Genomic DNA, 17,705 nt, shown 5'->3' with positions numbered 1-17,705 from the left:
AAAATTTCCATAGTTTAAAAGTGAGAAAAAATTAATATAATTTAATATTTTACAACCAAATAATATCCCTTTTTAACAACATGTTTAAAACCAATTGTCATGTTAAATATACCGTTTAATTTTAACGAAATTGCAATAAAAAATATTTCAATATTGAATTAAAACTGTGTTTATTGGGTATGAATTTTAATAATATAAAAATGATTAAATTTAAATTGTTTTTACAGACAAACAGTGGGGGTGAAAAGAAAGAGAATATTTTAAATAAAAGCAATCAATTCCGAATCACTTTGTCACTGGAGTTAGTAAAGACGTTTTGTTTTTTATAAAACTTGATGTAGAATTTCACTTAGATACTTTGTGAACCTTTTGGGTCATTTTCTGAAGAGGACAGATATGAGACAGACATGAGATAAACAGACAGACAGACAGACAGACGGAAGGACGCACATGGCTAGATCGCCTTTGAAGAAATTACGACTTTTTTGATGGTGAATATAAAAAGCAAATCCCTATTATCCATCACTGTTTTTATAATTTAATTAAAAAACACTTGTTGTTTTAAAAAAAGTAAACAAATTAATGTCTGCATTACATAGGACTACTTGACGTTTCATTTGGTTGATAGGACAATGTATAGTACCTATCAATAGTACCTATCGGGCCTGTTCCTTTCCGAGCTCCCTTTCATGAAGCAAACAACATGATATAGAATTCATTGAATGTATTATTTACAGAAACACAGTTGTCCTGAATGTAATTCCTAAGAATTTTCCAATCAGTGTTCGTGAGAGATGTTGTGTCTGCAATAATATCACTTCCAATATATTTGGATCTACTTTTGACTGAAGACTAAGTTACACTATCCTTTCTTACGTCCAATTCAAATAGGATTTTTGTAGTTATACCCACTAATTGATTATTTTAAGACGACTTATGTCATTTGGTTGATAATTTTATGAGGATTAGGTGTGGCCAATATAAAAATATACAGACTAATTGCGGAAATTTCAACTCTCTAGTATGTCGGACAGACATGAGGCAGACATGGGGCAGACATGGGGCAGACATGAGACAGACAGACAGACAGACAGACAGACAGACAGACAGACAGACAGACGGACGGACGGACGCACATGGCTAGATCGCCTTTGAATAAATTACGAATTTTTTGATGGGAATATAAAAAACAAATTCCTATTATCCATCACTGTTTTTATAATCTAATTAAAAAACACTTAACATTTTTTTTATTACATTCATACAAAAAGGTGTTACCCAATGTTTGTAAGGTGAACATTTTTTTGCTGCAATTGATCTATGTGTATGTTTTATTATACATTATGTACATAATTAAAACACGATTAAAAATTACATTTACAGCCCTTTTTTATACATACGAATAAGCTTAAATAGTTTTACATTAGTATATGTTTTTTTCTGCAAATATAATAATATATTTAACGGATTGTGGTACTAGGTGTTATTTAAATGAAACTAATTAAAATAGTATGACAGGTTGTTTTGCAATCAAATATAAATAAATGATTTTATTTTCTTTCTAGTACTTATTTACACATATAAATATGTATGAAGTTAAGAGGAAATAAATTACAAAACAAATAGAAACTAAATAAAAACAAGATTTTTAAGTTTTAGATTTATTACGGAAAAAAATGATTGAGACTCATAAATCCATCTTCTCTCTACAAAGTTGTTAAATTTCAAATAAATTAATTTGTCATGAATGTTAAGTGATTCATAAGCCTTAAGCGAAAGAAAAACGTGAATTGAATGTTTTATAATTTTTTTATTATTTTGTTTAAAAACCCCACATTTCAATGACTAATTTTCCAATTTTCAAAGCTTAAGGTGAGTTTGTTTTAAATTAATTAAAAATAGCAATTCAACCATAAAATTTGTATGAGTGTATGTATTATTTTTTTTTTATATATATATAAACTAACCCTTTTAAAATAGCCGTTATAATTCTCATTAATTTTATTTTGCTTTATACTGGTCATATATTTTGTTACAAATAACAAACCACAAAACATGTTTTAATTACTCTACAACAACCTTCTTTATAAGTCCCCAAAGGTAGTGGTTGTTTAATTTAAATAGCATTTCAAAAACAACTACATATTTCTATTACTGAGTTTTTTTCCTATTTTAATTTAAAGTCGCACGATTACTACATCAAGCAATAGAAGTAACATAGAAAAAAAAACTATTGCAATGACATGCCACGCCATAAAATTTACAACAAATGTCTGTATACTTAATTAACATAACAACAAGTTTATGTTGTAAGTGTGCCCAACATGTAGTTGGATACACTCATAAAATTAAGCAAAGAGAAATTAGGACTTTTCCAAATACATTTAAGATCCAGCTGCAATACTGCGAGTACAAATTTAAGAATCTTACAAAATGGATCGGGGGATGATCCTTGGAGCTAGGAAAATACATATGTTATGTGGTGGAGCATTATTGCAGTAGTGTTTGTGAACATTCGATTTAAATCTGCTTACATAGCAAGTTAAAGAAAAACCTTTACTGGGAATTTATTCCACATACGTACCGTTGGCTTAAGAACGAGTTTACACTTTATTTCATCCGCAATAAAATAACTAATCTTTGTGTAGGACATCGAACTTTAAGATATTTCTTTTTAGACTAGTGTCTAACAACAGCGAGATAGTAGTATGTTGAGCTAGTAGTAAAAACCCCAAATCGAAAGGTCAGGTTGTAAAATAACAGGGCTTAGTGAAATAACAACAGCGAGATAATAGTATGGTGAGATAGTAGTATATTTGACGTAGTTATGAGTTAAAAACCCCAAATCGGAAGGTCAGGTTGCATGGGGGCTAGGTGAAATAATGGTCCGATTTCAACCATTTTCAATAGGGATCGTCCTTGTGCCGAATGTATGGTGTATCAATATATCTTGAAAATTGTGGCCTGTAGCTAGGGCAGAAGGTTTACATGGACAGACGGACGGACGCACATTTCTTAATCGACTCAGAAAGTGATTCTTAGTCGATCGGTATACGAGGTGGATGCAGGACCAATATTTTTATGCGTTACAAACATCAGTACAAACGCATAATACCCTCCCCACTATAGTGGTGTAGGGTATAAGAAGACCCACCGTAAAGTAATCTTGTAAATGAGTAATAATAACTTTCAATTAATGCGTTAAAAAGAAACTGAGAAGTATCTATGTAAGGTATGATTAAAGTAGAATGTATCCTCCATCAGATCTGGAAAAATACTCTAAGGGAGTGACTGGTGTTCCCTTGTGTAGGTATGAAATTACCTTCCAAATTAATTCCTTAGAGTTTTCCAATCAGTATGTTTGAAGACATCAAGTTTGGGCGGTAATGATTACATCTTCAATTACAATTATATTTGAAGTAGTTGTAGTTGAATTAAAATTGCTTGGAATTGTGAATTAATTTTCAATTACTTGTAATTTAAGAATTTCCAATTACTTGTAATTTTAATTAAAGAATTTTCAATTAAATTACTTGTAATTGTATTTTTTCCACATAATTACATTTAATAGTAATTGGTAATATCAATGTTACAATTACAGGTAATTATTTAATATTATTAAAAGTAATTGTAATTGGCAAAACTTCAATTCCATTTACAAGAAATTGTAATTGCTTATTGTCTATTGTACATTACAGGTAATTATGATTGACAAAACTTAAATTACAATTAAAAATAATTGTAATTGGTTATTGCTCAATTACTCATTACAAGTAATTGTAATTGATCTTGTAATTATGTAATCTTTAATGTGGCCAGATATTTAGATCTTATTCCGGCGATAGCCTGGCTGAGTCTTTGTTCCTCGAATTTGTGTATAGTTGCGCCCGTTATTTTGTGTGTCCTCTAAAAATACATATCATCAGACCAACCTCGGACTTATGGTTATTATAACTATATCTATAGGGATTATATTACATTAAAGATCGATTCATAATTGTTCCAATCCAAATATATGGGCTATTTGTACTTGTAATTAAAGAATTTCCAATTACAATTACTTGTAATTGTATTTTTTTCCACATAATTACATGTAGTAATTGGTAATACCAAAATTACAATTACAAGTAATTATTTAATTAAAATTATGTAATTGTTATTGGCAAAACTTCAATTCCAATTACAAGAAATTGTAATTGTTTATTGTCTATTATTCATTACAAGTAATTGTAATTGATCATGTAATGAACTACTTTATGTAATCATTAAGTTGTTCAATGTGCAATGTCCTCTAAAAAAACATATCATCAGACCAACCTCGGACTTATAGTTATTATAATTATATGTTTATTAACATTGCATCAAAGATCGATTCTATAATAGATCAAAACTCCGATATAGGACATACTTTTGAAAATTAGTTTTTTTTTTATCGATGAGGGGATATCTTATTATGGGTCCTGTAAGTTTTTCTTTACTTTATTATTTATTCTTAATATTGTTTTCTAACGAGCGAGCTGTCCATTTTCCTTATTACTTTCTTTAAACAAATCAAACAATAAAATCTGACAGGTGTCACTTTGACAGATTTTTAACAAAATAAGGGAATCACTAACATTAAAATAGCCTGTATATACATTACGCACACAAACCAAGTAAATAATGTTATAAGTAAAACGAGACATAACTAATTTTGTTGTTTTTACATTACCCAACCTTCCTTAGACGCCCATATAAAGAATAAACAAGAAATCTACACCCTAAATTAAAGAAAACCCAAAGCAAAATAAATATAAAGTGACATAATTGAAATTTATAAATTCATGTTTAAAATCAATAAACCATTATTTGCTCTCATGACGGTCCAAATAACTGACTGGCTTCTGTTTACTACAAAGCTTGTTTTCACTTTACGCTAGAGCGCTAAATTGTATTTATGTCTTGTAGCTGAAAAAAACACTAAATAATTTTTAAAGACAATATAATAATGTGGGATTATTATTGTCAATTATAAATTATTTATGTTGGTGTACTGGGGTTTTTAAACAAATTTTTATTTATTTTTATAGTATTTTTCAGTTATTTCATGTGACCAGTTTTTTATACCCTCCACCACCATCAGTGGTGATAGAGGGTATATATAAGTTTGTCGTTCCGTGTGTAACACCAAGAAATATTCATCTAAGACCCAACAAAGTATATATATTCTGGGTCCTTATGAAATTCTGAGTCGATTTAGCTATGTCCGTCTGTCCGTCTGTCCGTCTGTCTGTCTGTCTGTCTGTCTGTGTAAAACACGCTCACGTTAAAACTAAGCAAAGGAAATCAACCAAATTCACCCAAAATATTTACTGTTATCCTAAGCAGTTTGGTATTGAAAATCAGCAAAATCGGTTCACAACGTAAAAAGCTATGAGTAAAAATTTCAGACTACCTCGAAAAAAATTACGTTTTTTTCATCATTCTTTTGAAGTTTTCTCAGAAACTACCAAAGATATTTCGATGAATTTTGTCACACATTATTTTTTCATGGCAGTGATTAATTATGTTGAAAATCTTTACAATCGATTCAATATTTCCCATAGCCCCCATACAAAGCTATATATTCCCGGAAATTAGTTTATCGTTAATAACTCTCTCAAATATATCGGTATCAACACAAAATTTTGCACATGCAAATATAATGTGAACAGAAATTATACTGTCAACGCAGATCTCAGTCGGTCCACAATTGGCCATAGCTCCCATACAAGGTCCACTTCCGAAAATCACTTAAACGCATATATTTCATTGAATTATAAAGATATCGGGATAAAATTCGACACAAATATGTTTTGTATACATACAAATCATTCTACTAATTTTGTTACGGATCGGTCCATTATTGGTCATAGCTCCCATATAAGGCCCACTTCCGAAAATCATTTAAAAGCTCATATTTCATTGTCATATAAAGCTATCTTGATGAAATTCGACACAAATATGTTTAGTCTAAATATAAATCACTCTACGAAATTTTTTCCGGATAGGTCCATAATTGGTCATAGCTCCCATATAAAGTCCACTTCCGAAAATCACTTAAACGCATATATTTCATTGAATTATAAAGATATCGGGATAAAATTCGACACAAATATGTTTTGTATACATACAAATCATTCTACTAATTTTGTTACGGATCGGTCCATTATTGGTCATAGCTCCCATATAACCCCATTTCCGAAAATCACTTAAAAATACATATTTCATTGTCAAATAAAGCTATAGTGATAAAATTCGACATAAATATATTTCGTATAAATATGAATTATTCCACTAAATTTTTTCCGGATAGGCCCATAATTGGTCATAGCTCCCATATAAGGTCCACTTCCGAAAATCGCTTAAACACATATATCTCATTGAATTCTAAAGCTATTGGGATAAAGTTCGACAAAAATACGTTTTGTGTACATTCAAATCATTTCACCAAATTTTTTACGGATCGGTCCATTATTGGTCATAGCTCCCATATAACCCCATTTCCGAAAATCACTTAAAAATACATATTTCATTGTCAAATAAAGTTATCTTGATAAAATTCGACACAAATATGTTTTGTCTTTATATGAATCACTCTACGAAATTTTTTCCGGAGAGGCTCCCATAGAAGGTCCACTTACGAAAATCACTTAAACGCACATATTTCTTTGAATAATAAAGCTATTTGGATAAAGTACGACTTGAATATGTTTTGTCAGCATATAAATCATTCTACCAATTTTTTTTTCCGGATTGTTTCATATATGGTAATAGCTCCTTCAAAAAAATCACTTAAACGCACATATTTCATTAACAAATAAAGATATCTTGATAAAATTCGACACAAATATGTTTTGTGTAAGGTCGTAGCTCCTATACATATAAAGTTCACTTCCGAAAATCACCTTAACGCACATATTTCATTAATTAATAAATCTATTGTAGTAAAATTCGACTTGAATTTTTTTTTTGGCATATAAATCATTATACGAAATTTTTTCCTTAACGGTTGATAATTGGTCACAACTCCCATATAAGGACCATTTCCGAAAATTACTCAAATGCACATTAACAATCAAAGTTATCGGGATAAAATTCGACATAATGTGTATTTTGTATATATAAATCATTCTACGGATTTTTTCTTCCGGATCGGTCCATAGGTTGTCTTAGCTCCCATATTAATATACATTTTTCTCGACCTAATTAAAATTAGTTTGACACAAAAATTAGATAGTAAAATGGGTTTCAATAAAAAGTAGCTTGTTGGTGGAGGGTATTTAAGATTCGGCATAGCCGAATATAGCACTCTAACTTGTTTTTTTTTTGTTTTGTTGTTGCTGTGGTGGTTTTATTTTTCCTAAACTCATTTCGATATGTAATTGTTGGAAACGACATTGAAATTTAAGCGTTCTTATGCATAATAGCATTTTTATGAATGAGTTAAGTTAAATAAGTACTTTTTTCAAAAAAAATGTCATTTAAATTTTTAATTTATTTTTAATATAAGTATTAGTTTATGAATCATATATGTATGTATGCATATTGTTTTGTAATAATATATTTAACCAACAAAATATTGTAAAATTGCGGTTGTAAAATAATATTTTGAAAAATAAATCATTTTATTTAACTTATTAAATAGCAGGGATTGTCATTAGGGAGGGGAGAAACGATTTAGAATAATGATTTATATAGAAATATTTAGAATTTAGTTAGTTAGTAAAATGATTCATGTTTAATTTGAAAATAAATATTTGAAATATGATTTGAATTAACACAAAGCAACAAAAAGATTGTTAATAAATGTGCTTCAATGTCAAAAAATAATTGACAGACAAAAAGTCTCCTGACATAATCGTTCTATGAGCACTGGCAAAACCCCTTTTAAGGGGTTAACTTTCAAAAAATCACTTTATAACTTCGGTGTAACTACCGATTAAACAAACCGAATTGAGCCAAACTTTGTGTTGTTCAGTGTCAAATGTTTTTGTTCTCACATTTCAATGCAATGTCACTGGGAGTGTCCACATTTAGGTGGGGTTTCCTTCCCACTAATTACAAAACCTAAAGGGGTCAAACATCTTCTAGATAATTTTTTATAATTTAAAAAAATGTTTGTTTAAACCAAAGTATAACAAGTAGTCCGACTCTTTGACAGCAGTACCTAACTCTATGCATGTGTTAGTGAAAAAGTACCTAACTCTAAATATGTGTTAGTAACAAAAATGTATTTGTATTGGTGCATTCTAAATACACAGAGTTTTATAAAAAATTACAATTTTAAATTTGTTTGAATTTTCAATACCAAAAATTGAAACTCTGTTTGTAAAATAAAATTCAACAACAACAAAAATGAAATGTCAATAATTAAACAAAAAATTTTTTTCCAGTTCAAGAAAATTAAACAAAATTCCAAATCAAAAGTGCGTTAAAACTATTTAAAAAAATTGCAGTTTTTTTGTGGATAACTGCAATTTCGCGTACGATCCTTGAAAGTGGCCAAAAAGTAAGTTAAACATTTGAGTGATTTGACAAGTTTAAATTTCTCACAAGAGAGTCGAATTCACACGGCACTTGTAAATGTGAGAGAGTAATTTCCTATATGTGAGAGTCGGACTACTTGTTATACTTTGGTTTAAACATTTTATAATATTTCCTTCAAAACTTAAAAATGAGAAAATTTAAATCCACCCAGCAAAAACTTGTTAATGACTTAAACTTACTCGCAAACTTACTTATTAATGACTACTTCAATCCATCTCCCAGTAATAATCGGATACTTAAGTACTTATTTTGATCCATAAGCACTTTTTGCTTTAACAACAACAACAGCTAAATTAACCACCGATTTGTAACTACTCAATAAAGTGCTTATTTGTAAGCGAGAGTGGTAAGCATACAATGAAATTGCCATGTTAAAAGTAGTGAAACCCGTTTATATTTATTTTAACTCATTACATTTCAATGTAAGTTTTTGCTGGGTAATTATTAAAAATTGTAATATTTTTAATTTTTTTATAACGAATTTTCGCTCTCAAACATAAAAAGCTCTTTATTTAATTATAAACATTTAATTGTAAAACATAATTTTTACCATTTTCCTTCTCTGCCATTGTTGTACGAAAGTTTTTAATTATAAAATTTAATTTTTTTTTTTTGTAAAACCAATTGTTAATTGACAATTACCTGCAAAGAAAAAAAATACAAAAAAAGAAAAATTTTAATAAAAGTTAAATTTTTGTTAGTGAAATATTTAAAACAATAAAAATAAATGAAATATTACAAAATTTCATTTAGCAGACAACAGCATTAAGTAAATTTGCAACACTTTATTTTGCGCTAAGAGAAAATTTAACAACAAACTTTCTAATTAAAGTTTTTTTTTTTTTTTAAACAGCTTTTACCAAATGTTTTATAAATGTTGTTGTTGCTGGAAAAATCGTATGCCAACTTTTGTTAAACTGTGTTTCAGCTGTTTTAATGCTGATTTTGTTGTTATTTATTTAATTTATTTATTTTGTTGCAGTTGTTGTTGCTGCTGTTGTTATTTTTGTTACCCATGTACACTCTGGTGAGAGTTCATTAGTTTTAATGACTGTCAAGTATTTTGACGCTGTTTTGGAACCCTCAACTATATTGTCATGTCAAATGTACAACCACCAGACAGACGACTACACTGATTGCAGACATTTTTGCCAGTAACAACAACAAAAAATTCAAATATAAATAAATACATAAAATTAAGTTGAACTGAATATAGTTTACGTTAATAATAAAAATAACACAATTTCCCTAAATTGGTCAAAAGGATTGACATGACATGATCTTATGAACTTAGCTAAGTTATTAACGTTTAGAATTTCGCTTTAATTGAAAACATTTATGAAAATAAAGTTGATCATGACTGAACTAAAATGTTGTACAACATCTTTATAGGGGGACTAGGATAAATTATAAACCGACCATCATAAAATTTAATTACTTGTGACGAATTTCATGGGTATAAGATTATAAAAATGCGCGATTATTACTAATTACTGATTACGGTTTATATAAAACTTAGTTGTGTCGAATTATGGCACAATTAGGAGCACCAAGGCCTTACACTTGGGGTACGACCATTGGATCTTGCTTCCGGAACGACCAGACTTATACTTGGTGACTCAGCAACAACTGAGTTGACAATAATACTCGATCATAGTCAAACTATTGCAACAACAACTCAGTGTTTCCGATTTCCATCATTTGCATTGGGCTTTGTTTTAAAACTTATCAACTTATCATCAAAATTGCGACCTGTATATTTTGCAGAAGGTTTACGTAAACAGCCGGACGGACAGACGGACTAAAAAAACTTAAAAGATTCACAAAGTGATTTTGACCGATTAGAACGAATACTTTGGTATGTGACCAACATTCTTGTGCATTATGTATATTGGGATTTTGGCAAACTATGTATTCATTTTTAAGAAGATGGTTCTTATATGGCTCTTGAGACTGTATAACTAAGGATCGATTGATTAATTGAGATTTCCTTAAGAGCGATCATAATTGCGTTTCATTTGATCATGATAGTTTTTCCTTTTGGAAACAGTGTAAAAATCTACATGTATTCTCTATACCACATATTCCTATTTAATTTAACTGGTCTCTATTCATACACAAAGGTATAAAGAGTAGAGGTTTTATTACACCAATGACACCATCAGCATGACACATGGACATAGATAGAGTAATAGTTAGTTTTCAAAAAAGTCTATTGGAAAAATTTAATAGAAAATGTCTACCAAAAACACATGTTTGTATGTTTGTGAGGGCATGGCTTCTCCCATATAAATGAAATACAAACATTCGTATAGCTGCGAATTATTCGTGCTCATATTTTGTAGGAAGAACTTTGAAATCCATGTGAACACTTGGGAATTAATTTGAATATACATATTTGTTTGTTTATGGGGCGTGGCAGCTCCCATATGAATAAAATACAAAAATTCATATAGCTGCTAAAGTATTAGAGCTAATGTGAAAGTATTCGTGCTCAAATTTTGCACAAAGAACTTTGACATCCATGTAAACATTTAGAAAGGAATTGGGCGGACTTGCAATAGGGGGCTTGACACCACGAATATGAATTAAATAGCGAAACTTATATGTCTGGGAATCTATTAGAGGTAGAATCTTGCATGGTCAACATTGCGAACTTATTGTATGGTAGGCGTGGCACCTCTCATATGAATAAATTTTGTTTTGGGATTTTTATTCATATTGCTTTGAGCAAAGCACACCGGGTATAGCTAGTGCTCTATAAAAGTAATTTGTATCATATAGAAAATATACATACACAACATTATAACACTTTGTAAAATAAAATCAAAATGTTACACATTTTAATAGATGGTTTTATGAATTTGACATCTGTTAAGTACATAGTATATCCCTATATTGTCAATATATTCCGTTTGTTATTTTGTTTGCTTAAATACAAGTAAGTATTAGTTATTTATGTGTGTATGTAGTATGTTATATATGTATATTCTTCTTTGTATTTTTGGTTTTAATCCACATAAAACATTTGTTTATGGGGTTTACCACATATGAAAACGCTAACAAGCTAATCCATCAAATACCAATAATTACAATTGGTAAAAATAAAAGAAAATATTGACATCCCGACACTTAGTCATGGAATAAAATAAAATTCAATCAAAAGCATTAGAACAAAATGTCAATAAGCTAACAAATAAATATATTTATAAGGGATTATCGCTATCCCTTATAAAATGTATAGAAGATCTTTTTATAAAACAAGCAGCAGAAAAATATGTATGAAGAGAAATTTTTCACTCTCCTTTATTGCCTTTATTGGTATCTGATTTTATTTCCTTTTCCAATTTATTTTTAATTTTTATTTAATTAAAATGTTGTTTTAAACACAATTATTAAATAAATATCGATTTTATATACATGTGTACATGTAAATATTTGTATGAAGTGTTAATTTAAATAATCATCACTTGTTAATATTTGTTTAACCCATTTTCATTTACATCTCTGTTTACAGTTGAAACTTGCTTTAAATGGGTTAAGTTCCCAGCAAAAACATGTTGGTGGCCTGTTCTAACCCAACAACCTGCTTTTCAATGACTACTACATACCATCTGCATTATATAAAAGGACTCTATTAATGTCTTGTAAATAAGTACGCAAACGGAAAATAGTATTTTGTGTGACTCAGTGAAGGTATCATCGTTGATTACCTTTTTTATTAAAAAACAAAACTATTTACTTAACACCTTATAAGCAAGCGATCATGTTAAGTAATTATTTAACACCTTATTTGTAAGCGTGTGTACTTGCCTCCAATGTCATCACTGTTTTAAAATTATGATTTAAACTGCTACTTTGTACGTTCATTTAAGCTTTTTAACCCTTTACTTAGTAATAAAAGTTTTTGCTGGATTAATATTTGTTTTTTAAGAACCTTTTATTAACATTTAATAAAAAAAAATTAAATTATTGTTGATTTAGCAGTATTGTGTGTGCGTTTTAAAACGAGGTTACAATGTGTTTTTATTATTAATGATTCACAGAATTAAATGTGGTTTTTGTAGGAAAAATGCTGGAATATATAAAATTTAAGTGAAAATATTTGAACAAAATTAACTTTGTGATTTCAAACTTGGTCATAAAATGTCCCAATATGACAAAAATGTGACATTTCCCTTCAGTCTTGTCACAATTTTGAAGACAATAATTGAAGTAAATTCTGAACTAATATATGAAGTCTATGGACTAGCCTATTAACTATTCTATAAGTTAGTCTATGCAATAGACTATAAAATTTACTATGAACAAGAATCTGCGTCTATTGACTAGCCTACAAGCTAGTCTATTGACTAATCTACGGACTAGTCTATTGACTACTCTATTGACTAGTCTACGGACAAGTCTATTGACTAGTCTACAAAAAAGTATATTGTCTAGTCTGCGGATTAGTCTATTGACTAGCCTACGGACTAGTCTATTGACTAGTCTATTGACTAGTCTATTAACTAATCTACGGACTAGTCTATTGACTAGTCTACGGACTAGTCTTCTGACTAGCTTATCGACTATTCTTTTGACTAGTCTACGGACTAGTAATATTGACTAGTATGTTAACTGCTTTTCTGACTAGTCTACGGACTAGTCTTCGGACCAGTCTTCCGAGTATTCTTCGGACTAGTATATTGACTATTCTATTGACTAGTCCATTAACTAATTTTCTGACCAGTCTGTTGACTAGTCTAGACACTAGTCTTTTTACTAGTCAATGGACTAGTTTATCGACTAGTCTATGGACGAGTCTATGTACCAGTCTATGAACTATTCATAGATTAGTCTGTGAACTAGTATACGGTCCAGTCTATTGTCTAATATATGGACAAGCCTGTGGTCTATTTACTTTTCTATGGATTGGTCTGCTAACTAGTTTATGATGTAGTCTATGATGTAGTTTATGCAATCGTATACTAGTCTAAGGACTGTATTGAACCGTCTACGAGCAAGTTTTTTAAGTAGGTACTAGTCTGCGGAATATTAAGTAGTTTATGGACTAGTCTATTAACTAGTTTATGGACTAGTCTATTAACTAGTTTTTGGACTGGTCTATTCTATTTACTTTTGTATTGACTATTCTACTGACTGGTCTTTAGATTAGTTTAAGAGCTAGTCTTCATTTATATACTAGTTGGTTTTTCGATGTTAAAAAGTGCTAAAATGTACTGTAGTTCCCATCCCTGTGCTGAAATTTCCATATAATCAGGCGTGGGAGACTCTCAAGCAATAATGCAATGTAACATTTCCACACAAATTTCAGCAACAGCTTAAAATCATTTCATCAAATTAATACAAACTGCAAACGCCCACTTCCATAAAAACACACATACTCTCTCTCGAGGTCTCTATCACGACAGGATTAAAGATAAAACCCAAACACACACACACAAAATGAAAGTAATTAAAACTATAAACTGCTAAATGTCTAAGCAAAGGATTAAGATAACTGGCAATTTCAAACAAATCCTCTTAAAGGTTATTGACTCTAACAACAAATTAAATGCAGTTAAACTAGAGAAATAAATGAAAACTAAATTTTAAACAAGAAAAACTAAACAAGTGTTTCTTTTCAATTTTAAATACAAATCTGAAAACATATGAAATAGTTAAACTTTTTAGTTTCTTTATACTTTAGAAAAATTTTTATTTAACCGGTTTTTTTATATATTACCATTAATTAATTGTCTTCATTTAGTAACACAGCAATTGGTTTCATAAAATATTTATTTTTTTACAACGACAATAAAATATGTAGTTTTTTCTTTTTTCTCATTTCAAACAAGTGTTAGAATTCATACAATATAAACAATAATAAAACAATTGAACACATGTGTTTATTTGTACTTGTATGTATTTGTAAAATGAAAAAAAAAATAAACAAAAACAATAAAATAATATCTTTGGAAAAAATAAACAAAATTTTTTCAAGCGTTAAACCCTCTTACATTTAAGATTTACTCATACATGACAATATTGTCTATATAAACATTTAAAAGATGTTGTATCTAGGTTTTTTACCTACACAGCTACATACATACGTACTTGGCTATGTATGTATGTTAGTGTTAACGGATCTTAAACGTAAAAAAAAGTAACGACTATTTTTTTGTTAAAAAAGCTTTCTTTTTTCTGAGGAATTTTTTGTTGTTGTTGTTTTTTTTTTTTATATGGGTGTTGTCTGGTCAAAAACATTAATAACTCAGATTAAAGTTTTTAAAGTAAAAAACTACAAATTCATTAAAATAAACACTTGATGGGAAATAAATAGTTTAGCCTAGTTTGCCGTGATTTATGTGAGGGTTTTATGAATTGACAACATATATTTCTTTTAGCGGTTTGACTTTTGCTTTAAAGTACATACATAGTATGTTAATTAATTTAACAATTTTAAAATTTTATTTTAACTTAATGTCATAAAATATTTACCTTTGCGGCAAAAAATATATGCCACAAAAGTTTATTCACTTTCTAAGGAAATTCTATTCAACAATGAAGGTTTAATTGTGGCCTGTTTTTGTGTTGTGTTTATTACACACATACACACACATGTTTTCACATTTAAATAAAACTATAACACGCATTTGCGTGTTCATTTTGTGCAAAATTTAATTATTTGATAAGAATTTTCACTTAAAAGAGTCAAGCCGACACGACGACTCATTTGAAAAGAAATGTTGGTGTAAGGAAACCGCATTTGGGGTAAATGAATAAGATTTAAATAATTTCAACTATGAAAATTGCACTTTGATTTCTTTGGCAAAAATGTGTGGAAATTTTGTGACTAAAGGTGTTGTGTTTCCTTGAAATGATTCACTGTAGTTAGAAATATTTGGTGACATATCTAGATTTTTATACCCTACACCACATTAGTGGGGAGGGTATATTGGATTTGTGCTGATGTTTGTAACATACAAAAATATTCGTCCTAGACCCACCTTAAAGTATACAAATCAGCTTAGAATCGTTTTCTGAGTCGATTAAGCTATGTCCGTCCGTCCGTCCGTCTGGCTGGCTGTCCATGTAAACCTTGTGCGCAAGGCACAGGTGGCAATTTTTAAGATAATTGGATGAAATTTGGCACGCACGTTTTATTTGACCCAAGGACGAAGCCTATTGAAAATGGTTAAAATCGGTCCATTATTTCACCTAGCCCCCATAGAACAGATCCCCCCGAAAAGGGCTTCTGAGCTCATAATTATGTTAAATATACAGATATATCGATAAAATACAGCACAACTAAGTTTTATAGAAGTCTTGATGACCCTGCCAAATTTCATAAAGATCGGGCCTCATTTGACCCTAGCTCCCATACAAAGTCCCCTTCAGAAAATTACTTGAATGTCCCAAATTAACTTATAAACACAAATATCGCGATGAAATTCAGCACAATAAAATATTATGTAAATATATTCACAAAATTTTATCGGGCTTGGTCCATATTTGCCCCTAGCCCCCATATAAAGCCTCTTTCAGAAAATTAGTTTTTCATCCACAAATTGCTTAAATGTATCGGAACAAGGGAATATTGAAGATAAATGCTTTATTATGAAAAATAAATCGCATTTTATATTCATAACTGGTGTAGGGTATCATATGGTCGGCCACGCCCGACTATACTTTATTACTTGTTTTGAATTAACCTAAATCAAAGTTACTTAAACAGTTCTGTTATATGTATGTATATTAAACCTGTGTTCTAATAATATCAATATTTATTTGTTAGTTCATCGGCTTTGTTTAGGGATTCCATGTTTTTTTCACATCTATAATATAGATTGTAGTTAAATACATTTGTAATATATTAAAAACGTTAAATTTAATTTTCTACTTATATATTACTCTCTATTTACTTATTTTATCTATATGTATAGTTTTTGTTATCAAATTTCCAAAAATAATTAAATCAATGAAACAAAAGTGCAAAGTTATAGTCGACCATAAGATACCTCCCCAAAAGGGTTCTGTAAGGGACTAGGTTCTGCAATGGTAAAATGTGGTAATATGACATTTGGTAGCATTCGAGAAAATCGATAGAATACATCATTTATATGAAATTGATATGAGTTATTCTTGGCCTCAAAAAAAGAGAATTTTTTGACTAGGAATTCACATGTTAATAGAGGGAGGTGAGGTTATTGCTTACGATGAATGCATGAAAGTTATATTTCCAATTTTAAGGCGATTTAATGGTGATAAACTGATATTGCAATATTCGGTATACGATTTTTTGGATTTTATCGCGATTTTCTTTATCTATAAGTCAATTATTATATGAGACTTTGGGACAAATGTGATAAATTTTATCAAAATTTATTTAATTAACATATTCAGGGAACTTGGGTACAAAATTGCAGCCTTAGGTTTGATTTTTAAGGTTTACTTGCTCGGACAGACAAAGAGACAGACAGACAAATAGATAGACAGAGATACAAGCGGAATTGTAAAGGAACATTTGAATAGGATCTAAATGAAGAAATGTATCAATTTCGACTGACAGGCTAACAAAGATAGGTGATAGAAAGACAGAAAGACAGACAGACAGACAGACAGACAGACAGATAGACAGACAGACAGACAGACAGACAGACAGACAGACAGACAGATAGACAGACAGACAGACGGACAGACATAGCTTAATCAAAACTCTCAATGATTGAAGCGAAAATATGAATGAACGTCCAGTTAAACCATAAATCAATAGAAATCGTCACAAAATTTATTGGATTACTTTCAAAATAGTTTTTTTTTTAAGGTTTGCTTGATCGAAAAGATCAATATATACAAAGAGACAGACGGACAAACAGGCAAACAGAGATACAAGCGGAATTGTAAGGGAACATTTCAATAGGATCTAAATGAAGTCATGTATCAATTTCGACTAACAAAGATAGGTGATTGAAAGACAAGCTGCCAGGCAGACAGACAGACAGACAGATAGAGAGATAGACAGACAGATAGAGAGCCAGACAGTCAGACAGATAGACCGACATAGCTTAATCAAAATTCTCAATGATTGAGGGGAAAATATGAATGAACATCCAGTTCAACCATTAATCAATGGATATCGTCACAAAATTTATTGG

General features: G+C 29.8%; 1 protein-coding gene across 6 annotated transcripts in view; it reads right to left on the bottom strand.

Moving 5' to 3' along the window:
• The window catches only part of LOC119599967 (fasciclin-3), a 243,190-nt gene that overhangs the window by 204,267 nt on the left and 21,218 nt on the right, over positions 1 to 17,705 (bottom strand). The window lies entirely within an intron of this gene.

The sequence above is a fragment of the Lucilia sericata genome, unplaced genomic scaffold (genome assembly GCF_015586225.1).
Source record: "Lucilia sericata isolate MDLA Ls3-8-SP2 unplaced genomic scaffold, ASM1558622v1 Contig000098F_arrow, whole genome shotgun sequence".
NCBI lineage: Eukaryota > Metazoa > Arthropoda > Insecta > Diptera > Calliphoridae > Lucilia > Lucilia sericata.
Note: the sequence above shows the minus strand (reverse complement) of the source record. Positions and strands in the feature narration are given on the sequence as shown.